This window comes from Suncus etruscus, chromosome 18, assembly GCF_024139225.1.
Source record: "Suncus etruscus isolate mSunEtr1 chromosome 18, mSunEtr1.pri.cur, whole genome shotgun sequence".
Lineage (NCBI taxonomy): Eukaryota > Metazoa > Chordata > Mammalia > Eulipotyphla > Soricidae > Suncus > Suncus etruscus.
In genome coordinates this window covers 54,747,624-54,772,324 of record NC_064865.1, presented here as the reverse complement: position 1 = coordinate 54,772,324, position 24,701 = coordinate 54,747,624, and the positions used below count along the sequence as shown (strand labels likewise).

General features: G+C 44.3%; 1 protein-coding gene across 1 annotated transcript in view; it reads left to right on the top strand.

The window, feature by feature from the left end:
- The first annotated feature begins 9,858 nt into the window (after positions 1 to 9,858).
- The window catches only part of LOC125996169 (cytidine monophosphate-N-acetylneuraminic acid hydroxylase), a 159,264-nt gene continuing 144,421 nt past the window's right edge, over positions 9,859 to 24,701 (top strand). The window contains exons 1-2 of the mRNA XM_049765116.1: positions 9,859 to 9,899; positions 13,979 to 14,024. The gene's annotated coding sequence lies outside the window, so the exon portion shown is untranslated. The remainder of the gene's footprint in view (positions 9,900 to 13,978; positions 14,025 to 24,701) is intronic.

Genomic DNA, 24,701 nt, shown 5'->3' with positions numbered 1-24,701 from the left:
TCTATTCTTTTTCTTTCTATAAATAATTGGTGAGCATCGCAAGACATTTCAGTCAACTCCAAGCATTCTTCTCTTCTAGATATAAAAACTACTATGTCAGGGGGCCGGAGAGATAGCATGGAGGTAAGGCGTTTGCCTTTCATGCAGGAGGTCATCGGTTCGAATCCCGGCGCCCCATATGGTCCCCTGTGCCTGCCAGGAGCAATTTCTGAGCCTGGAGCCAGGAATAACCCCTGAGCACTGCCAGGTGTGACCCAAAAACCAAAAAAAAAAAAAAAAAAAAAAAAAAAAAAAAAAAAAAAAAAACTACTATGTCAGACTTATGGTCAACAGAATGTATGGCATTGCATAGTTTTGGGAAAACATTAAAGAAATAATAGCCCCTCATCCCTGCCAACTCAAATACACACACACACACACACACACACACACTACACACACACTCCAGCTGCAGCAACTAAAAGTGTAACTCAATAAATGAACATTAATCATGAACAATGCGTGTTAGAGAAATAAACTCGTGCCAAAGACAAGAATTTGGTTCAACTCAGAAACTATAAGGTTGTAAACTAAATGTATAAATAATATATAACAGTGTTTAGAAGTTTTTTATTTTTTTCATCTGCTTTTTTAGGTTTTGTGTGAAAACACGCCATGATTTTCCTTTGTGCATTAGGGCCTGAAAACATTTTCAAATTTTTCTGGTGCTTGTGAATGCAGTCATATTACACCTGCTTTCAAACCCAGACACCCCCCCCCCCTTTTCTTCTTTTATCATCGCTGAATGGGACTTTTGGCTCCTTTGTCTCCTTCATTGTTAGCTAATATTTATGTAGAAACATTGCAGTACTGACAACAGCCGTGGCTGGCTGGCAGACACCATCTCTGAGCATGAAAGTAAAATAAAATCAAGAAGGAAATACTAGTTAGGAAAAGGGTTTGGCGCGGCAATTTGTAACATTCTCTGAGTTAGGCTCATTGAGGACAGATGCTGGGAAGGATCCTTGGATGTCACCTGGTCCAGTTCGAGGCCGTAAGACATAAGCAGGAAAGTCCTTTGATATGAAGAGTTAACAATACTCTCTTGGGCCAGAGTGGTGTCGCCATCGGTAAGGCCTTGCCCACGCTAGCCTAGGACAGATTGACCACGGTTCGATCCCCAGGCATCCCATTTGGTCCCCCAAGCCAGGAGCGATATCTGGGTGCATAATCAGGAGTAATCCCTGAACATCATCCAGTGTGGCCCAAAAACAAACAAAAACAAACAAAAATCCCAATACCCTCTGAAGCACTTTTCTTTGCTCTCTTGAAAAATTCATTAGACAGTAAAGGAGTAAATGCCCAATTAAATTTTTATCCAAAACTAATTTTTTTTTTTTTTTTGGTTTTTGGGCCACACCCTGTGACGCTCAGGGGTTACTCCTGGCTATGCGCTCAGAAGTTGCTCCTGGCTTCTTGGGGGACCATATGGGACACCGGGGGATCGAACCGCAGTCCGTCCTAGGCTAGCGCAGGCAAGGCAGGCACCTTACCTCCAGCGCCACCGCCCGGCCCCAAAACTAATATTTTTGTGGTTCTGAAAAATGTTTGAAACTGTGTTAAGATTCCAAATCTCTAACTGATAGAAAGTGACTTATCCCAGAGTGAGGAATAGAACCAAGGTCAGCTACATGCATGATAAGCACAATTATCTCCTACCTTATTATTTCTTTTTTTTTTTGGTTTTTGGGCCACACCCAGCGGTGCTCAGGAGTTACTCCTGGCTGTCTGCTCAGAAATAGCTCCTGGCAGGCATGGGGTATCATATGGGACACCGGGATTCGAACCAACCACCTTAAGTCCTGGATCGGCTGCTTCCAAGGCAAACGCCACTGTGCTATCTCTCTGGGCCCTATCTTATTATTTCTTTAAAAATAATTTTTTTTTATTTTTGGGTCACACCCAGCGGCGCTCAGGAGTTACTCCTGGCTCTTCGCTCAGAAATCATTCCTGGCAGGCTCAGGGGACCATATGGGATGCAGGAAATCAAATCCCAATCTGTCCTGGGTTGACTGTGTGCAAGGCAACTGTCCTACCACTGTGCTATCTCTTCAGTCCCTGTCTTATCCTTTCTTATCATTTCTCCAGCCCTTCAACCCTAAAGACATCTAACAACATAACCATGTTGTTGGCCTATCCCCTGGAAGTTTAAGCAGACTCCCCAGTCTCTACTCACTAACTCCTGTGGCACCAGGCCAACTCTCCCACACCTGCATTACTGATAACTATGATGGGCTCCCCAACATTTCCAAAACCAGCAATGGAATGTCAGATCATCCCTGTTTGGGGCCTGAGAGATAGTATGGAGGTAAGGCATTTGCCTTTTATGCAGAAGGTCGGTGGTTCAAATCCTGGCATCCCATCTGGTCCCCCGTGCCTGCCAGGGGCAATTTCTGATCGTAGAGCCAGGAGTAACTCCTGAGCGCTGCCAGGTGTGACCCAACACCCCCCCTCCCCCTGCCAAAAGATCACTCCTGTTTGAGAAACGCTGTCCAACAATGGAGGGAGTTGAATACATGTTCATAATGAATGCTGCATGTGTTGCCTAGGGGCCACATTGGAAAAATGTTGAGAATCAATAGTTTAGCTTTCCTAGATTCTTCAATCCTTTGAGGAGCACCTGGCATCTGGGCACTTCAGCACCCAGAAAGGTGCTAAAACTTTCAGAACCGAGACCACTCTCTAGGCCACATCACTTGTTTTCAATGAACAATGGGTTAACAGTTTTAAAAGTGAGAAAACTCAAACACACACACACACACACACACACACACACACACACACACACACACCACATTTCACTCCATCCCTTCTTTTAAACACTCCTGGATTCTGCATAAAGAGCGAGTGGAGCCTTTTATTTTTCTTTTTTGAGCAGTAAAATACAGGTTGTCAGCCACTTTGGCATGATGAGGAAGAATACAATTAGTTTCCGTAACCAGATGAAGTTTTACTTTGGCTCCACACAATGGCCTCCAAGCAGAGCTGCTCACAAAGACAATATTTTCTCCACATCCCTTAGTACTCTTTTATTTAACTTTATTTATTGATTGATTGATTGGTTTGGGGGCAACACCCAACAACACTCAGGGGTTACTCCTGGCTCTGCACTCAGAAATCACCCTGGTAGGCTGGGGGACCATATGGATGCTGGGAATCGAACCAGATCCCTCCCAGGTAAGCCACATGCAAAGCAAATGCCCCACTGCTGTGCCATCTCTCTGGCCCCTCCCTTAGTACTCTTAACTGGAAGTTCTAAAAGGGCCCAACAGAATTCACCATAAATTTAAAATCTATCATCTATCTATCTATCTATCTATCTATCTATCTATCTATCTATCTATCTATCTATCTATCTATCTATCTATCATCTATCTATCTTAATAGTTACCTGACTTCAAATCAGATTGGTGAAACAATTTTAAAAGACCTCTCTGACTAACCATTAACAGTGTCCTCTAAAATATTTCAAATAAAATTGACGAGTTCCTATTCCCCTCCTTCCCAACCCCACCCACAGTGCCTTGTGATTTCAGAGTCCATAGAAATGCAAAGAAATAGCAATGAAGAGGAAATTGGTGACCAGTAGTGGGCAAAGTAATTCCACTATTTTAATCTCAGGTGTTTCATTAGTGTCCTGGAGAGTCCCAGGGGCTGGAACTGGGGTATAACGGGAAGTGACTTTCCTATCCGGAAGTGATTTGGAGATGTTGGCATAAGGGAGTAAGATGCTAGATCAAGGCCTGCTAGGAGAGGAAAACCCTGGTAACACTCTCAAGGGACCTTGCCATGCAATCATCCCCAAGGCATGCCTGAGACACAGTGACGGGAAGAGAAGAAGCCTGGGAGCAAAAACACCCCACTTGGGGCTCTGATGGCCCATACAGATGGTTTGTTTGAATTTCCTTTTTTTTTTTTTTTTTTTTTTTGTGGGGTTCTCAAGCTCAGGATCCTAAGCTCAGGAACATGCTCCTACAGATACTGGGTTTGACCAGAGGGTTCAATGCTCTGGTCCCAGGATCTTGTTGTGTTCAGACTTTGACATTGAGGATGATATTGGCCTATTTTAGGTGAAGGCAACCCCAGGGCTATACCCAGGATGTTTAATAGGGGAATAGAATGGGTGCAGGAGATGCTATGGGGCTCCAACTTTTTTATAGATTTCTTTGGTAAAAATGAAGCAATTGGTTAAAAAATAAAAAGGAGGGGCTGGAGCGATAGTGCAGCGGTAGGGCGTTTGCCGTGCACGTAGCTGACCCAGGACAGGCTTGGTTCTATCCCTTGCGTCCCATATGGTACCCCAAGTCAGGAGTGATTTCTGGGTGCATAGCCAGGAGTAACCCCTTAGTGTCACCAGGTGTGGCCCAAAAACCAATCTCTACCCCCAAAAACCAACAAAAACAATACCCCAAAAGGATACTGAGGTACTTGGTTGCATACAAGTTTATGTATCTCAACCCTCTATTATTTTCTCTGCCCCCACCTTTTTTGGTTTTTGGGTCACACCTGGCAGTACTCAGGGGTTACTCCTGGCTCTACACTCAGAAACTGCTCCTGGCAGGCTCAGGGGATCATATGGGATACCGGGATTTGAACCACCAACCTTCTGCATGCAAGGCAAATGCCTTACCTCCACGCTATCTGGCCCCTTCTCTGCCCCTTTTATTTTCCTTCCTTCCTTCCTTCCTTCCTTCCTTCCTTCCTTCCTTCCTTCCTTCCTTCCTTCCTTCCTTCCTTCCTTCCTTCCTTCCTTCCTTCCTTCCTTTTTTCCTCCTTCCTTCCTTCTCCCTTCCTCCCTTTCTTTCTTCCTTTTTCCTTCCTTCCTTCCTTCCTTCTTCCTTCCTTTTTTATTTTTTCCTTCTTTCCTTCCTTTGTTCTTTCCTCCTTCCTTCCTTCCTTCTTACCTTCCTTCCTTCCTTCCTTCCTTCCTTCCTTCCTTCCTTCCTTCCTTCCTTCCTTCCTTCCTTCCTTCCTTCCTTCCTTCCTTCCTTCCTTCCTTCCTTCCTTCCTTCCTTCCTTCCTTCCTTCCTTCCTTCCTTCTTCCTTTCTTCCTTCTCTTTCTTTCTTTCTCTTTTTATTTTTGGGCCATACCCAGAAATTGCTCCTGGCTCGGGGACCATATGGGATGCCAGAGTATCGAACCGTGGTCCATCCTAGGTCAGCATTTGCAAGGCAAACACCCTACTGTTTGAGTTACTGGTCTGTCCCCATCTTTCTCTTTCTCACTTTTGAGGAGGGAACATCCAACTGTATTTAGTGCTTATTCCTGCTCTCTGTTAAGGGATTGATTGCTCTTAGCAGGGCCCAGGACCCCATATGTGGACCTCGAGAAATAGTGGAATGGATAAAAAGTACCCTACCCAGTCTATCTCTCTGCCCCCTAAAGCCTCGATTTCTAGCAAGACCCAGCTGATTCAGTGGATGGGGTCTAGTTGGTGTAGACCAGGGGTCTGCAACCTTTCAGACATAAAGAGCCACTTGGACCCGTTTCCGAAGGAAACTGGGAGCCGCAAAACCATTGCAACATTTAAAACAAATATAACACTGCATATATTGTTTCTTACCTTAATGCTATATACGTCACCAGGTACGGCTGCCTCCATTGGCTCCGCTCCTCAGCTCCGCCTCACTGCTATAGATATAGCGGAGAGAAGCGGAGCTGAGATTAAAGCAGTATTTTTTTTTTCTGACATCGGCTCCGGAGCCGCGGCAAGCCTTCAAAAGAGCCGCATGCGGCTCCGGAGCCGCAGGTTGCCGACACCTGGACTGTAGACAATTTCATCAGTCTGCCATGCTCTGCGAAACTTGGATTACATCTGCTGAAGGACCCCTTAACACAGAACTGTATGAATTTTATAAAATACACATGTGGGGAAAATAAACAATAGCGGCCATTCCCCCAAATCTCACAGCCAGCACCCCTTTTCTGCCTTTGGGGAAGGAAGGCAGGAAGATATCCCTGAACATTGTCACATAATACAGGAAGAATGTGGATGCCTGAGGCAGACTTGACCCTGACAGTCTCCAAGCCCAGTGCAGCACCTCCTCATTGACTGTGTTCTGCTCTGGGTTCTGTGAATTATTCTAATTCAGCTCTTCCAGCAGTTTTGATTTATTCTCTAGAACAAAACAATTTCCCCTGGAATTGAGTTAGAGTAATAAGGATTACGGAAAGTCCCAGACATCTGCACGAGAACTCAATCGGACAAACCTTTGTCAAAAAAGACCCTGTATCTCCATCTAGAGGGAGAACTAGAGTCTCCCCAAAGCAGAGAAATAGAACATGGGAGTGTTTGACTGTACTTTATTGCTAAGGCTTACCTAGCACAGCATTTGATTTCCTGGAATGCAAACATTATCTAAATGCTTCCTGACACCAGCGCCACCACAGCTAATAAAAAAGGCCCACCATTGGTATTTCACTAATCCAAATAGATTAAGATAAACTGCCACCGGAGCATATTCAAACTCAGTGCTGCTCATTACATTTTCCCACCAAGGAACTGTCTTCCCGTCTATTGAATAACAGGCAGTTTTCATTTTTAGAGCATTATTTCTCCTCTCTCAGAACACCTGCATCTTCTCTTCATAACATTGCTTTATCTTGTCCTGCAGTTTGACCCCTTCTCATAGCAAGGCTTATTCTTTCATTCCTAGAAGATTCTTCCCAATAATATCTTCAAGGAAAGTTTCAACCTCCTCATCCAACCTTTCTTTAGTGCCATCCACCATCTTTTAGTTCGTATTCTGAGAGCAGCCTCTACTTTCTGACTTAACTGTGTTCAAATTCAATTCAACAGACTTGCCTTGGAACTGGGGCAGTAACTGAAAGAATGCTTCCGGGGTCATAGGTCATCCATTTTCTCAGGTATCAACACAGTTATGTGTTAGGAAGAGGAAGAGCAGATTGCGCAGAAGCAAGGTCAGAAAAATGTAGGGAAACCAGAAAGTCAGTTAGATGAAGACTAGTTCTCCTGAGGTGTCACCTAGGGCTCTGAAGAAAGATGGAGAGACAGTCAATGACAGAGTGGGAGTTCATGAAAGATGTTGAAGTGGCCTCAAAATCAGACTTTCAAAGTTGACTAAATAGAGGAGAAAGGAAAAAGGAATACAAACGATCAAGGTGAAGAAATCTCACTTGAGCAAGTCAGAGTTAGGTGATATCTCACTGTTTTGACATGTAAACTTGGTTCAGAGACAGAACCCCTAGCCTTGAATTTAGCTATCTCTTGGACATTCTCTTCCTCATACTTGTATGTACATTCACCCAACTCTACCTTTGCCTGAGTTACCTCTGTGCAAATTTCAGCCCTTTCCCATGAGTCTTATTAAAGACACCCATGTATGTATCACCACTCATGTATGATCCAGGTAGTTAAAAATGTTCAGAAAGGTGCTGGAACAATAGCACAGTGGTAAGGCGTTTGCCTTGCACAAGGCCAACAAAGGATGGATCCTGGTTCAAATCTCGGCATCCCATATGTGCCGGGTGTGACCCCCAAACGAAACAGAACAAAACAAAAAAATGTTCTAGGAAATCCACAGCTGCTCCTTGAAAGCGTACACTGAACTATGTGTCTTCTGTTGGCTCATCTTCCCCCTCCCCAATATCCCTTCACCCTTCATCCCCTGATTCATTTCTTTGAGCAAGACACTTTGGGGGGGGCATACCTGGTGGTGCTCAGAGTTTACTCCTGGCTCTACCTATACCCAGGAAACACTGCTAGCAGGGCTAATTCTACTGTGTGCAAGGCAAGGTAGAAGCCCTTCCCACCACAGTGCTATGGTTTCAGCCCAGGAGCAAGACACTTTTGCCTTATTTAGAGCTGAGGGAGCCTACCTGCTGGGCCTCACTCTAGGGCTTTGTTTTATTTCACGTATGTATGTATGTATGTATGTATGTATGTATGTATGTATGTATGTATGTTTTTGGGCCACATCCTGTGATGCTCAGGGGTTACTCCTGGCTATGCGCTCAGAAATCCCTCCTGGCTTGGGGGACCATATGGGACGCTGGGGATCAAAACCGAGGTCCATCCCAGGTTGGCCGTGTGCAAGGCAAACACCCTACCGCTGTGCTATCACTCTGGCCCCTGCTCAAGGGATTATGTGCGGTGCTGGGGACAGAACCAAAACCATGGCACGAAAAGCAGTAGTGAGACATTCCCCCCCACCCAATACTGTCTCTCTAAAGGGACATTTTTCAAGAGGTGTGCAATCGTACTCCTAAAACACATAGTCTTGTAAACCTATTGTAAACCTCAATTAAAAAATAATAGTGATGGTGGTGGGGTGTTGATCTATGATAACTTTGTTCTTTCGGGCCCAGAGAGATAGCACAGTGGCGTTTGCCTTGCAAGCAGCCAATCCAGGACCAAAGGTGGTTGGTTCGAATCCCGGTGTCCCATATGGTTCCCCATGCCTGCCAAGAACTATTTCTGAGCAGACAGCCAGGAGTAACCCTTGAGCAACGCCGGGTGTGGCCCAAAAACAAACAAACAAACAAACAAAAACACAAAAAACTTTGTTCTTTCCCCAAACATTAATCCCCTGACTTCACCCCTCCCATTTTCTACAATATAGCTCACCACTGCCACCCAGTGGCTTATTGATATAGAGCTGCAGATTTTGATTTTTGGGTTTGTTTTTGTTTTGTTTGGATTTGATGTTTTCTTTTTTCCTTTGACCACGCCTGGAAATGCTCAGTGGCTCTACATTCAGGAATTACTTCTAGCGGTGCTCGGGAGACTCTACGGGGGTGCCAGGGATCAAACCCGGGTTGGCTCTGCACAAGGCAAGAGCTCTCCCCGCTGTCTTATCTTCTCTGACCCTTGGTTTTTGTTTTCCAACATAATCCCAGGGGAGGACAGTTATGAAATATGGGCTCCTTTGGGAAAGACCTACACAGCAGCATTATTTATTTAAGTTATTTGTTTATTTGGTTTGAGGTCCACACTCTGCAGTTTTCAGTGCTTACTCCTGACTCTGTCTGTATTCATGGACTTTATTTTATTTTTTATTCATTCATTCATTTATTTATTTACTTTTTGGGTCACATCCGGCGGGGCTCAGGTGTTACTCCTGGCTTTCTGCTCAGAAATCGCTCCTGACAGACATGGGGGAACCATACGGGATGCCAGGATTCGAACCACCTTCCATCCTGGATGGACTGCGTGCAAGGCAAACGCCCTACTTCTGTGCTATTTCTTCGGCCCTATTCTCCAATTTTAAATGGTTTGAACTAACTGCATTCAACTCTCCATCTATTTCGGAATACTTTTTATAATAATAATAATAATATCATCATCACCACCACCATCATTATGATTATAATCACTTTAATCATGATTTGGGGGGGTTGGGCCACACCCGGCTGCTCTCAGGGGTTCCACCTGGCTCTGCGCTCAGAAATCGCTCCTGGCAGGCTCAGGGTACCATATGGGATGCTGGGATTCGAACCACCATTTGTCCTAAATCAGCTGCATGCAAGGCAAACGCCCTACCGCTTGTGCTCTCTCTCAGGCCCCTTTAATCATGATTTAATTTTGCAATTTTAATTACAATTTGTGTTTCACACACACGCACACATATACGCCTTGCACCTGTCTCCCAAGGTGGGGTCCCGCTTTGCAGAGCAGGCCTAGAACCTGGCGGGGTGCAGTTGCTAGCGGTGGCCAGAGGGATCCATGATCTCTAGGAGCTGCTGGGCGGCTCCAGCAGCCAAGCAAGCGAGATCGCTTTGCACTTTTCACCGGGATCCGCCTCAGACACAGCGGGACCCGTCTGGAGAGCTACAGGCTGGAAGGTCCGTTAGTCACAGCCGCTCCCTGCGCCCAGCCCAGCGTCTTCCCAGGTCGGAGGTAGGCGGTGCCACCTGTCAAATTCCCTCTCTAGCCCTTCTTGTGGGTCTGCTTGGAAGTTTTTGGGGGGAGAAGCGGAGTTTTTTTCCAGGCTGGAGGGGACATTCTCCAAAGCAGAGTGGCCTGGCTCTGGGGAGCTGGGTGTATGCAAACAGCTGCAGAAACCCACTGCTTGCATGCTTGCTTCTTGGCTTGCTGTGCTTCCTGCCAACTTCTTCGCAGGCAATGCTTTTATTTTATTCTATTTTATTTTTTTAGGGGGGGGGGTTTGCATCTGGTTCTGTACTTAGGAATCAGTCCAGGCGTGTCTCTGGGAGGGACAGGGATCAACCCTGGGTCTCCCCCACCTGCTGCTTTAACAATTTCTGGAGCCCAGGATGATGTTTTTTGTTTGTTTGGGGTTATTTTTTTATTATTATTTTGGATTATTATTATTTTTTTCTCCAGATTTCTTCCAGATGGAAAGTAACTGGAAACTTCTTTCCAGGCTACCGAGGGTGCCCAGGCGTCGGGGTCCAAGTGCTCCTGCAAAACTGGGGCGCAGGGAGGATGCTCCGGGGAACCCTATTTGGGCTTTCTGCGAGGGTCCCCTCCCGACGGTCGCTCTGGGGATGGAGGGGGGCTCTGGGAACGCTCCCTGGCGGCTCATTCGGGAACTGTAGTGGCGCTCAAAAGCAAAACAGAAACTACATTTATAATCTGGAGCTGTCAACCTCGGCACAGTTTTGGGTTTAATGGTTGACGGTGATTTATTTATTTATTTATTTATTTATTTATTTATTTATTTATTTATTTATTTATTTTTGCTTTTTGGGCCACACCCGGCGGTGCTCAGGGGTTACTCCTGGCTGTCTGCTCAGAAATAGCTCCTAGCAGGCATGGGGGACCATATGGGACACCGGGATTCGAACCAACCACCTTTGGTCCTGGATCGGCTGCTTGCAAGGCAAACGCTGCTGTGCTATCTCTCCGGGCCCCTTATTTTTTTTTTTATAACAGGAACGTTTTGCTCCGAGAAGCTATGTTCAGACACTTGGGTTTTGGAGAGTAAGGTTAAAATCTAAGACAGATGGAAGGTGTCTCTTTGGTGGGTGGGTGGGTTAAGGATATGGAGTCCCTAGGGTTCTTTTTTGTTGCTGTTGTTGTTTTTGAGTTTGGGCTACACCCAGTGATGCTCAGGGGTTGCTCCTGGCTTTGCATTCAGGAATCACTCCTGGATGAGCTCAGGGGGACCATATGGGACATTGGGAATTGAACCAATTCGGCTGCAGGCAAGGGAAACTTACCCACTGAACTATCATTAAGGCACTCTTAGGTCCCTTACAGTGGTGCTGGGGTGGGGGTTTTTGATCATCTAGCATAGGATAAGTTGACACCTATTCATTTTGGGGGGGGTTTGGGCCACACCCGTTTGATGCTCAGAGGTTACTCCTGGCTAAGTGCTCAGAAATTGCTCCTGGCTTGGGGGGACCATATAGGACGCTGGGGGATCGAACCGCGGTCCTTCCTTGGCTAGCGCTTGCAAGGCAGACACCTTACCTCTAGCGCCACCTCACCGGCCCCAGTCAACACCTATTCTTGCAGAGCCAGGAGTAATCCCTGAGTGATTTATATATAATGATGTGAATAGTATCAGTTTGATTCTTTTTGTGTTCTGGGTTTTTTTTTTGGGGGGGGGGAGTCATACCCGGCAGCGCTCAGGGGTTACTCCTGGCTCTATGCTCAGAACTTGCTCCTGGCAGGCTCAGGGGACCAGGTGGGATGCTGGGATTCGAACCACTGTCCTTCTGTATGCAAGGCAAACACCCACCTCCATGCTATCTCTTCGGCCTCTTAGTTTGATTCTTTTTTATATTTGTTTAGGGCCACTACCAGCAGTGCTCAGGGCTTATTCCTGACTATGTGCTCAGAATCACCCTGGAGAGACTCAAAGGACCATATATGTCTCTTTCTGCCCCTAAGGCCTTTTATTACTTGGAAACTTTGGTAGACTTAGTAGTAGAATACTACATAGTAGAGAACACACACTATACTATACTATACTATATAGTAGAGAATACTTAGTAGTAGAATACTATTTGTAGAGAATACGCTGACATTAAATTAACCAAAAAATGAATACTCTCAAAAAATGAATGGCCTTCTCTTCCCTGTTTGTTCTTTTGGGCAAACAATAGTGTTACTGCTATTGTCTTAGGAGTACCATGGACAGCACCTTGCCCGCTTCAGAGCGCCCCATCTGGTCCCTAGGATCCTCTTATCTGCCATCTCCTCTTCCCTCTCCTCTCCTCCTGGCAGTCTCAGTTTTGTAAGCAGAATCTCAAGCTTGGTTTTTCTTTCTTTTTTGGCAATTGGGGGAGAGATTTGGGAGTCACATCCAGTGTTACTCCAGGGCTACTCCTGTTTCTGTGCTCAGAGGTTGCTTCTACGAGGGCTAGAGGGTACAAGTGGATTCCAGAGATTAAACTGGCTGGGTTCAACATAAAGCCAACCCTATCTCCTCTGCATTATCTTTCCAACCTTCAAGGCTAGTTTTCCTGGACCTCTGGCTCTACTCCTTATTTTTTTTTATTTATGTTTCATATTTGCTTGACATTATCTGGTACTTGTCCTCCTCCGCACTGACCTCGCTTGGAACAACACTTTCTTGTTCCATTCAAATTGTAGCAGGTGGGTCAATTCTTATCACATCGTGGTTTCTCCAGGCACCCCTGGAACAAACTCCCAAGCTCAGTTCTGGGAGTAGCTCTTGAGTCCAACTGTGTTTATCTTGCAGGAAGCCAACCTGGGTTTGACAACCTGCACACACAGGCAGGAGAAATCACGGATCAGTGCTAGGTGTGGCCCAAGCAACACACACATATCCATATACAGCACGTACAGTTAAACTTTCTTTAGTCCCTTTGTGTGTTTTTAGAGCACACACACTCTCAAATAGTGGGGCGCGCCCTCCAAGGAGGGCGTGAGGCTCCGTAAAGGGGGGGCATTTGACCTTGGCAAACACTGTCATAAAAAGCTAAGTCCCGTGTTTATGTCTCTGTATGTCCCTGGAGCTGAGAGTTGCTGTGTCCCGCTTCAAACCCCACTTTGAAAAGCTACGCGTTGCAGAACATGCTCATTGGAGCCATTTATCCAGACATTGCCTCTGATTTAAAAAATCAGCTCAAATTATTTTATATATTTTTGTTTTGCAGATTAAAGTTTTTTTGGGCCACACCCGGCGGTGCTCAGGGATTACTCCTGGCTGTCTGCTCAGAAATAGCTCCTGGCAGGCACGGGGGACCATATGGGACACCGGGATTCGAACCAACCACCTTTGGTCCTGGATCGGCTGCTTGCAAGGCAAACACCGCTGTGCTATCTCTCCGGGCCCATGCAGATTAAAGTTTTTAATAAAGATACTATTTACAGTCACGTGGGGAAGCACAAAATGTTTTCATCTTCCTAGGGAGACATGGCAGAAAATAATTGAGAAGCACTGGTGTAGAGCAAGATTATTAATATTAATTTGAAATGCTGAATACACTGGGCCAGAGTGATAGTACAGTGGGTAGAGCATTTGTTTTGCATGTGGCTGACCCAAATTCGATCCCCAACATCCCATATGGTCCCCGAACCTGCCAGGAGTAACCCCTGAGTGCCACCAGGTGTGGCCCACCCCTCACCCCTCCAAAACACTGCACACAATCTAAATACTAACAAAAAGGGATTCTATGTATAATAAAATGCAAAAATGGGCCAAAGAGATAGTATAGTGGTAGGATGTTTGCCTTGTATGTTGCTGACCAGGGTTCAATTCCTGGCATCCCATATAGTTCTCCAGAGAGAAGAGACAGAAGTAACTTACGGGCATCTCCAGATATTGCCCCAAAATGAAAAAATAAAAAAGATGGTAGCCAAGAAATATTTCTATAGTAGTCCCCTCAGCCCCTCATCTCACCCAATTCTAGATCGTCTCTATATATTGACCCAATGAAGAGACTAAAAGCCTTAGGTAAAGGATATCATATCCCTACTGCTTCAGTGAATACTTTATGAGATCTAATCCCAAATCCATTATTCTCTTTCCTGCTTTTCAGATGTTCTACATGATGAATGTGCAGTGAAAGGCTTTTAGTAGAGCTGGTAAGTAGTTTCCATGTTTTTTATTGTTACGTTATTTTTTTTCTCCCTCCACTCTTATCTCCTTGTAAAGAGCATTAGAATGTATTAGAGTTGGGCTCGGAGAGATAGCACAGCAGCGTTTGCCTTGCAAGCAGTTGATCCAGGACCTAAGGTGGTTGGTTCGAATCCTGGTGTCTCATATGGTCCCCCGTGTCTGCCAGGAGCTATTTCTGAGCAGACAGCCAGGAGTGACCCCTGAGCACCGCTGGGTGTGGCCCAAAAACAAAAACAAAAACAAAACAAAAACAAACAAAAAAAAAAAGAATGTATTAGAGTCCACTATAGCTGGAAATAGTTTTTGCAAGGTGAAATATTAGTGAGATGGGGCCGGGCGGTGGCGCTGGAGGTAAGGTGCCTGCCTTGCCTGCGCTAGCCTAGGACGGACCGCGGTTCGATCCCCCGGCGTACCATATGGTCCCCCAAGAAGCCAGGAGCAACTTCTGAGCACATAGCCAGGAGTAACCCCTGAGCGTCACAGGGTGTGGCCCAAAAACCAAAAAAAAAAAAAAAAAGAAATATTAATGAGAAAGAAAGATGTTGTTGGAAGTGTGGAAGTAGTTAATTTTCCAAGTCTTGTTCTGTTTTTTTGCTTTTTGGGCCACACCCGGTGACACTCAGGAGTTACGTGTTCAGAAATTGCTCCTGGCTTGGGGGACCATATGGGATGCTGGGGGATTGAACCGTGGTCTGTCCTAGGTTAGCGTGAAAGGAAAACACCCTACCACTACTCCAGCCCCTCAAGTCTTGTTCTTATTTTTTTTTCATTGCAGTAAAATGCAAATAGTATTTGTCATTTTATTTATTTTTATTTTTTGGGTCATACCCAGCAGTGCTCAGCGGTTACTCCTGGCTCTGTGCTCAGAAATTGCTCCTGGTAGGCACAGGGAACCATATGGGATGCCGGGATTTGAACCACTAACCATCCTGGGTTGGCTGCCTGCAAGGCAAATGCCCTACCACTGCGCTATCTCTCCAGCCCTATATTTGTCATTTTAATCATTTTGAATATGCAATTTAGATAATCATTACTACTACCTTTACATAAAGCTTCCCACCATTAAAATTAAAACTCTGAATCAATTATTTTTATTGATTGATTGATTTTTGGTTTGGGAGCCATACCCTGCAATACTTTGGGGCTACATCTGGCCCTGTACTCAGAAATCATTTCTGGCAGGTTGAGGGGACCTTCTGGGATGCTGAGAATTCAAGTTGGCGTGGCTGCCTGCAAAGCAAGTGCTTTATCCACTGTATTATCTCTCTGCCCACTCACCTTGTTGAATTTTTTTATTGATGTATATTTACTACCTTTCATGGGGATTGTTGTATGATTTATTTTATTTTATTTTATTTTTTTTGTTTTTTGGGCCACACCCGTTTGACGCTCAGGGGTTACTCCTGGCTATGTGCTCAGAAATCGCCCCTGGCTTGGGGGGACCATATGGGACGCCTGGGGATCGAACCGCGGTCCGTTCCTTGGCTAGCGCTTGTAAGGCAGACACCTTACCTCTAGCGCCACCTTCCCGGTCCCATGATTTATTTTTATTTCTATTTTTATTATTATTATTATTATTATTTTTGCCCACACCCGTTTGATGCTCAGGGGTTTACTCCTGGCTAAGCGCTCAGAAATTGCCCCTGGCTTGGGGGAACCATATGGGAAGCCGGGGAATTGAACCATGGTCTTTCCTTTGCTAGCGCTTGCAAGGCAGACACCTTACCTCTAGCGCCACCTCACCGGCCCCTGTTGTATTAATTATTAATTATAAAGTCCTGGAGTTGCATGGATGGATATTGGTATCTTCTGAATGAAGTTGGAGGAGTAAAATGATTACGTAGCCACAAATGTAGCCACATGGCTCACAATTCAAGTAATGGAAGGTGAAGTTAAGGCTCCTTTCATTCCATTTTGGACTTTTCTGGAAGCCTTGGGGGTGGTCTGACCATGCTGCAGTAAGTGCTAACACCTGGGGCTTCCCTGAGGTAGATATTGGGCAGGGTAGGCTTTAGGCTGGGGTCTTGGTGTCCCTCCCAGGCTCTAAACTGGGCTTTTGGTCCCTTGGGGGTGCCTGGTCCATTGGGAATGTTTACTTGGGTAACTGTGATACTGCTGCAAACAAGATCTGATACCTGGGACTTCTCTGTTCTGTTTTGTTTCTGGTGGGAGTGTTTGTGATGCCCTTTTAGTTTGAGAGCAGATAATATCCTTTATCTGATATAAATAAATTACTATAATTTTATTATAGGAAATATTTTAAATTTAATTATCATACTTAAGACCAGAAAGATCAGGGGGCACCTCTAGCTTATCCTTGCCTTTTCAGGTTTCTGAACATAACTTGAAACATGGATAAGCCTTTCTCTGTTCTAGAAGATAGGGAAGAGATTTCCTCAGCAGCAAAATATATCAATGTAACATTATATCAATATAAATATATATTTTGGTTTTTGGTTCACACCCGGTAGCACTCAGGGGTTACTCCTGGATCTATGCTCATAAATCGCTCCTGGCAGGCTCAGGGGACCATATGGGATGCTGGGATTCAAACCACTGACCTTCTGCTTGCAAGGCAAATGCCTTACCTCCATGCTATCTCTCCGGCTCCAAATATGAATATATTTTATTTTTATTTATTTATGTAATTGGTTTTTGGACTACACCTGGTGGAGCTCCAGGGTTACTCCTGGTTCTGTGTTGAAAAATTGCTCCTGGTAGGTTTGGGAGACCATATGGGATGCTGGGGATTGAACCTGGGTTGGCCATATGCAAGGCAAATGCCCTACCCATTGTGCTATTGCTCTGGTCTGACTTCATCTTTTTTTCTTTTCTTTTCTTTTCTTTTCTTTTCTTTTTTTTTTTTTTTACAGATGAGTAGTATTCCATTATGTAGATATTGCTTTAGCCAGTCACCTCTTTTTGGGCACTTGGGTTGTTTCCAGATTTGGGTTATTGTGAATAGTGCTGCAATCAACGCAGAAATGTAGATGTCTTTCCTGCATTGTGCTTTTGGATTCTTTGGCTATATTCCAAGGAGTGGAGTGCAATTGCTGAATGATATAGAAACTCGATTCCTCCTTTTATTTATTTATTTATTTATTTTTATTTATTTTAGAGAAATGCTCATAAATGTTTTCCCAAAACATTGGACCAGTTCCATTCCCTCCAACATAGCTTTCCCCAACACTATCTCTGATACTGGTTGTTCTTGTTCTTTTTGTTGGTGCCAGTTTCTCTGGTGTGAGATAATATCTGTTGTTGTTTTGATTTGCATTTCCCTGATGATTAGTGGTATAGAACATTTTAAAAAAGTACTGGCTATTTATATTTCTTCATTGAGAAAGTTCCTCTTTATCTCTTCTGTCCAAGGCAAGAGTCTTTAGCCCTATGTATCTCTGGCACTCTGCTTATGGGGCCCTCCTGACAGTGCTTGAAGGATTGAAGGCAGTACTGGGAATTGAACTGTGGTTGGTTGACCATATGCAAAACAAATACCTTAACTTCTCAACTATCTCTCCAGTTCAAGTCTTCTTTTCTTGTGTGTGTGTGTGTGTGTTTTGGGGGGGGCATACCCAGTGGTACTCAGGGGTTACTCTGGCTCTGCACGCAGAAATCACTCCTGGAAGGCTCGAGGACCATATGGGATGCCAGGGATTAAACCCGGGTCTGTCCTGTGTTGACCACATGCAAGCCAAATGCCCTACTCCTATGCTATTGCTTTAGCCCAAAGCCTTATTTTCTTAAAATTAAAGTATTCAGGGCCCGAAGAGATAGCACAGCGGTGTTTGCCTTGCAAGCAGCCGATCCAGGACCTAAGGTGGTTGGTTCGAATCCCGGTGTCCCATAGGGTCCCCCGTGCCTACCAGGAGCTATTTCTGAGCACACAGCCAGGAGTAACCCCTGAGCACCGCTGGGTGTGGCCCAAAAACAAACAAACAAACAAACAAAAATAAACAAAAATTAAAGTATTCATTTATCTTACTTAACTTTTAGTTGAATTAATTTATTTTGGGGGTTTGGGGTCACAGCCAGCAGTGCTTAGGGGGCCATATGGTGCCAAGCATTGAATCAGGATGGGTCACGTACAAGGAAAGCAACTTAACCCTTGTACTATCTTTCTGGGGCCTCGAATGTTCTATTTTTTTATTATTGTTTAGATAATGGTTTACCTAAATAGTTTAAGTAATAATGTTAATATTGATAGTATTTTTTAAAATGTTTGGTGCTTGGTCCACACCTGGCAGTATTCAGGGCTTACTCCTAGCAGTGCTTAGAGGATCGTATTGGATCCTGGGGATCAAACCTGGGTCGGCCATTTGCAAGGCAAGCACCCTATGTACTACCTCTCTGACCCTATGTATTTATGATTTTAATATAAAAGTTACTGCACTACATAAACAGTGAAGAGCCCAAGTCCTCACAAACACTGTCGTTACATCACTTCTAGTCCACTTTTCCTTCCCTGCTTGCCCCACTTGCCACCCCGCGAACTCCAATGCTCTATCATCTCAATGGTGCAACCCAAGGCCAAGGGTTTGTCGTCACTCAGCCCTGTTGTTCCCCTCTTTCACTTCTCCGTCTGCCGCAGAGGGATGAGATCATCCGATATTTGTCTTTCTCCCTGACAGTCTTTTTCCTTATTGCCAGCAAAGATAATTTTCATTACAGGAATGTACATTTTGGGCAATCTCCAAATTATCACTATATCTTTACCCCAGATAATACCTTTAATATTCTTTGTTTTTGTTTTTGTTTTTGGGCCATACCTGATGGCAACGCTCAGGGGTTACTCCTGGCTCTGTACTTAGAAATCTCATCTGAAAGGCTCAAGGAACGGGGCCGGAGAGATAGCATGGAGGTAAGGCGTTTGCCTCTCATGCAGAAGGTCATTGGTTCGAATCCCGGCGTCCCATATGGTCTCCCATGCTTGCCAGGAGCGACTTCTGAGCGTGGAGCCAGGAGTAACCCCTGAGCACTGCCGGGTGAGACCCAAAAACCAAAAAAAAAAAAAAAAAAAAAAAAAGAAAGGCTCAAGGAACCATATAGGAGGCCGGGGATTGAACCCAGGTCAGTCTTGGGTCAGCTGTGTGCAAGGCAAACGCCTTACTACTGTGTTATCTCTCTGGCCTACCTTTCAAATTTTTTTGGGAGGGTCACACTGGGCAGTGCTCAGGGGTCACTTCTGGCTTTATGCTCAGAAATCGCCCCTTCTAGTTTTTCTCATTTTTGTTTTATTGGACCACACCTGGTGACACTCGGGGGTTAACCTGGTTCTGAGCTCAGAAATTGCTCCTGGCAGGCTCAGGGGACCATATAGGATGCCAAGGATCAAACCTGGGTTCATCCTGGGTTGGCCACTTGAAAGGCAAACGCCTTACTGCTGTACTATCGATCTGGCCCTGATTACTTCCAATTTTAACTTTATGATGAGGTGGCAGTTTGAACTCTATAAGTTTGCTTATACATACACATGGGAGGTTATGGTTACACCTACCAATACTCAAGTATTACTCCTTGCTCTATGCTCTGGAATTACTCCTGATGTGATGCTCAAGGTACCATATGGGATCAGGGATTGAACTGGGGTTGACCACATGCTAGGTATACACTCTGCCTGCTGTACTCTCACGCCCCTAACTACAATGTTTTGTGTCATATAATGATATTAATATAGCAGTATTATAAACATATAAAAGTAGCTAAAATTAAAAAATTAAGAGTATTGGGCCCGGAGAGATAGCACAGCGGCGTTTACCTTGCAAGCAGCCGATCCAGGACCAAAGGTGGTTGGTTCTAATCCCGGTGTCCCATATGGTCCCCTGTGCCTGCCAGGAGCTATTTCTGAGCACACAGCCAGGAGTAACCCCTGAGTGCCACTGGGTGTGGCCCCCCCCAAAAAGAGTATTAATATAGCTTTGAGAGATTATCATATAAATAAGACAAGCAGATATGTTAAGATAAAAGATACATGTCTTTTCTCTTATGATTTAACTTTTCTTTTCTTTTTCTTTTTTTTTTTTTTTTTGTTTTTGGGCCACACCCGGCAGAGCTCAGGGGTCACTCCTGGCTGTCTGCTCAGAAATAGCTCCTGGCAGGCACGGGGGACCATATGGGACACCGGGATTCGAACCAACCACTTTTGGTCCTGGATTGGCTGCTTGCAAGGCAAACACCGCTGTGCTATCTCTTCGGGTCCATGATTTAACTTTTCTATTTAATTGACTTATGATAGTCTGTCATAATAGATAATATGCAACATGTAATATCAACTGTTTATTTTGTCATTAAGGTTGCTAGTCAACAAAATCTATTAGTAGTTTGGGGGAGTCAAAGGTTATGAAAGGATTTTTGTTAACTTGTTTGAGGGGACTCTTAGTGCTTAGGAGCAGTTCCCACTGGAATAAATTACTAAAAAAATATGAAATTGTTATGCAGCTGCGTATGTGGAGTCCATTTTTTTATTTCAGTGATTTAAGAGGAAGTTTTTTTTGTTTTGGTTTTTTTGGTTTTTTTTTTTACTTTTTTTTTTTTTTAAGAAAAGATATACTTGATTTTTTAATTGCAAACCTTTCCTTGTTATTTGACTTGCATTAGTTTCTGCTGACGAAAAGCCAGATAACTCCCTGAAAACTCCCCCATGATCTAATGGGAGGTACATTCCAGTGATTTTTATTTCAAGTTGATTACATGAAAAATAAATCCATTTCCCTCCTCCACTTTCCTTTGGATTATGAGACTGTAACAGATGTTTGTTTTGTGGTGTTCCAACATTTCTTAGAGAGCCTGTCATGTGTTTTTCCTTTAGTTTGAACTCCAACTAAACATACATGTCAGGACATTTTGACTCCATGTAACTCTTCTCTTTGAAAGACAAAATATTTTTGCTTCCTATATTTTTGGGGGAGGAGAGTGGGCAGCAGTAAGTGAACCCGCCCTTTATACATGTGAGGCATGAACTCTACCACTGAGTTGCATCTTCAATTCCTGTTTGACTTTTAAGATCTACTCAAAGCTCTCCTCTGTCTTCCTAGTAAGTGGTATTTAAGAATAAAAACACATTTTTTTTTTTTTTGGTTTTTGGGCCACACTCTGTGACGCTCAGGGGTTACTCCTGGCTATGTGCTCAGAAGTTGCTCCTGGCTTCCTGGGGGACCATATGGGACGCCGGGGGATCGAACCGCGGTCCGTCCTAGGCTAGCGCAGGCAAGGCAGGCACCTTACCTCCAGCGCCACCGCCCGGCCCCCAAAAACACATTTTTTTTGGTTCTTGGGCCACGCCTGGCAGCACTCATGGGTTATTCCTGGCTCTGAGCTCAGTAATTGTTCCAGGCAGGCTCGAGGAACCATATAGCTGCCAGGAATCAAACCCAGGTCTGTCCTGGATCAGCACATGCAAGGAAAACACTATGCTATCTCTCTGGCCTCAATTTCTTAAATTTTGTTTTTATTTATTTTTATTGGATCATAAATGAAAAGGGATAATGTACAAATGATATAATAACCATAATAGATTAGTATGCACAATTTTATATAACTAAATTGAATCATCCAGAGGAAATAAAAATAGTTTTAAAATCTCAAAACTATTCAAGACTTAATGGAACAAATAGCAAAAAACACCAACAGGGGCTGGGCGGTGGCGCTAAAGGTAAGGTGCCTGCCTTGCCTGCACTAGCCTAGGACGGACCGCGGTTCGATCCCCCAGCGTCCCATATGGTCCCCCAAGCCAGGAGCGACTTCTGAGTGCATAGCCAGGAGTAACACCTGAGCGTCAAATGGGTGTGGCCCAAAAACCAAAAAAAAACCAAAAAACAAAAAACAAAAAAAACACCAACAGACATATTCAAGAATGGAAATTGAAACTAAACAAAAACGAAAGTGCAGTTCAAGATATTTTTACTAGTGGTTTCTTAAAGGTTTAGAGTCAAAGGAGCACTGTAAAAAACAGTGTTAGAGTGGCAATTATCGTTTGCATGGGCCCACCAAAGTATGGAGGACATGGAAAAGAAAAACCTTGGCCTAAATACAAGGAGATCCTACCCCTGAAGTTTCCTGACATAAGACCAATTCTAGGCTCCAGGCAAACTAGTTTGTCCAATCCAGGTCATTGTCTGTAGTGCCCATACAGTTTTATTTTTCAAACAGTCTTTGTTATTGGTATCATGTTTCTGTATTGAAGATCCTGGAATCTGTATATTCTACATTGAAGTCAGGATGATGCGGAGCGACGTCTAATTTCAACTCACAATTAAAGGGCAATGCAGAAAGCCCTGTCCAGTACGCAGGTCGTTATTGTTCTTTAAATCTTCTCAGTGTTAAGGGAAGACTCTTTTGAGTAAATCGATGTCAGAGCAGCAGTAGAAGATTGCTTCCAGGTGATGTCATAGACAACTTTGGATGTTTCATAGATGGCTTCCCTGGTTCAGGGGTGAATGGAGAATGCCCAAACCTCTGAGGCCTGTGCCAGGTCATCATGTCAATGTTCAGGGTGTAAGGTTCCATTGCACCACAAGATTTGTGTGTTCCTATCTCTATTAGATAAGAACTTATTTGTATGTATAGTATTTTCCATTTTAATGTGCCCATGCAAACAAGGAATAATGCCACCTGGCGTTATCAGCGCATAAGGGGGCTGCCAGAACAAGTCCAACAATCCCCGTGACCTGGTTCAAACATAAGCATTAAACTGAGGGACTCTTTCACCAAAATTCCTTATTGAACAGTTCACAAAGAGAAAAAAAGATAAAAAGTGGGGAAAATAAATAATCTAACTTAAGACAGTGGACACAATTGTCACCGTTTAAGAAAATTTATGTGTTCCCATCTCTATAAGAACGTGTTTGTATATAATTTCCCATTTTAATGTGCCAATGCAAAGGAAGAACAATATCACATGGCGAGATTGGAGCCTATAGGGATGCTAGAACAAGTCCAACAATCCAATTGACTGGGTTCTTATATAAACGTTAAATGGAGGGACACTTCTACTAACTTCCTTATTTAACAAATAACAGAGGGAAGGAAAGATAAAGAGGGACTCTTTCACCAAAATACCTATTGAACAGTTCACAAAGAGGAGAAAAGATAAAAAGTGGGGAAAATAAACCATCTAACTTAAGACAGTGGACTCAATTGTCATCATTTATGGGAATTAATCAGAAACCTAGTATGGTAGCAACCACAGTTACACAATGAAAGAAGGAAGAGGCCAAGAGGCCGCTGAGAGTAAACAAATAGGTAAAGAGTACTGGCCTCTTTCAAGCCTGAGAGTCCATCCTCTCATTTTTATTTTGAAAATATATGGTACCCCCACCTGAACTAGACTCTTCCCAGCCTGAGAGTCCATCCTCTCATTTTTATTTTGAAAATATATGGTACCTCCATTTTGAAATGGAGACCAATGAGAAAAAAAAATACCAGTGAATGTTACGACATAATGTCCGACATACACTAGTGCTGCATAGGCCGCCATCCACCCCATGTGTCCCCCCTTAGTGTCGGGAGAGAAAGGGGGAAAGCCTGAGGACCACGATAGAGTCCACCTGGACCGGCAACCAGGGAAGGCCCGGAGTAAGGGAGAAATAGGGGAACAGCTGGGGGCCTGCCAAGCCTCCCAGCAACCCCAAGCTGGGAAGTAGGCCCGGCCCCAATATTTTGAACAAAAACCTAAAACATTCCTGCCAGTCTTCTGGTATTATTAACATGGGCAAAGGACCATTATTCCTAGAATATTTTTTATTATTACACTGTTCTTTAAATCTTTCTAAATGAGATGAATCTTTGTTTACCAGAGCAAAGCATGATTCTTTTTCTTTTTCTTTTTTTTTTAGATTAAAAAAATAAATATATATGGGGGCTGGAGCACAGTGGGTAGGTCATTTGCCTTTCGGGTGTCCAACCTGTTTTCGATCCCCAGCATCCCATATGGTCCCTGAGCACTGCCAGGAGTGATTTCTAAGCACAGAGCCAGGTGTAACCCCTGAGTACCACGAGGTGTGACCAAAAAGAATTGATATATAATATATATTTGTCAAACTTCTTTCTAACCAGGTTTTCCAAATGAAATCATATAGGTTAAATCTCTCAAAAATGTTCCAAAAGGGGCCGGAGAGATAGCATGGAGGTAAGGCGTTTGCCTTTCATGCAGGAGGTTATCAGTTCGAATCCCGGCGTCCCATATGGTCCCCCCCGTGCCTGCCAGGAGCAATTTCTGAGCCTGGAGCCAGGAATAACCCCTGAGCACTGCCGGGTGTGACCCAAAAACCACAAAAACAAAAACAAAACAAAAAAAATGTTCCAAAAGGGGTTAGAGATCTTTTTGTTTGTTTGTTTTGGGCTACACCTGGAGGTGTTGAGGGGTTGCTCCTAACTCTGTGCTCAGAAATCGCTCCTGGCTGGCTCAGGGGACTATATGGGATGCTGGCATCTAATCCAGGTTGGTCGTGCAAGGCAAAGGCCCCATCTGCTGTACTATAGCTTTGGCCCCTGGTGCCAAATTCTTTACTGCCATTTTTTTTTTTTAATTTTTTCTTTGATTTTCGGGGCCTGAAGTTGCTTTCATTTGTGTTCTGGATGTCAGAATATGTCTAAAGAGCTTGCTGCTGGTCCTTCTAGGTTCTGGATGGAGGCACTTCTCAGAC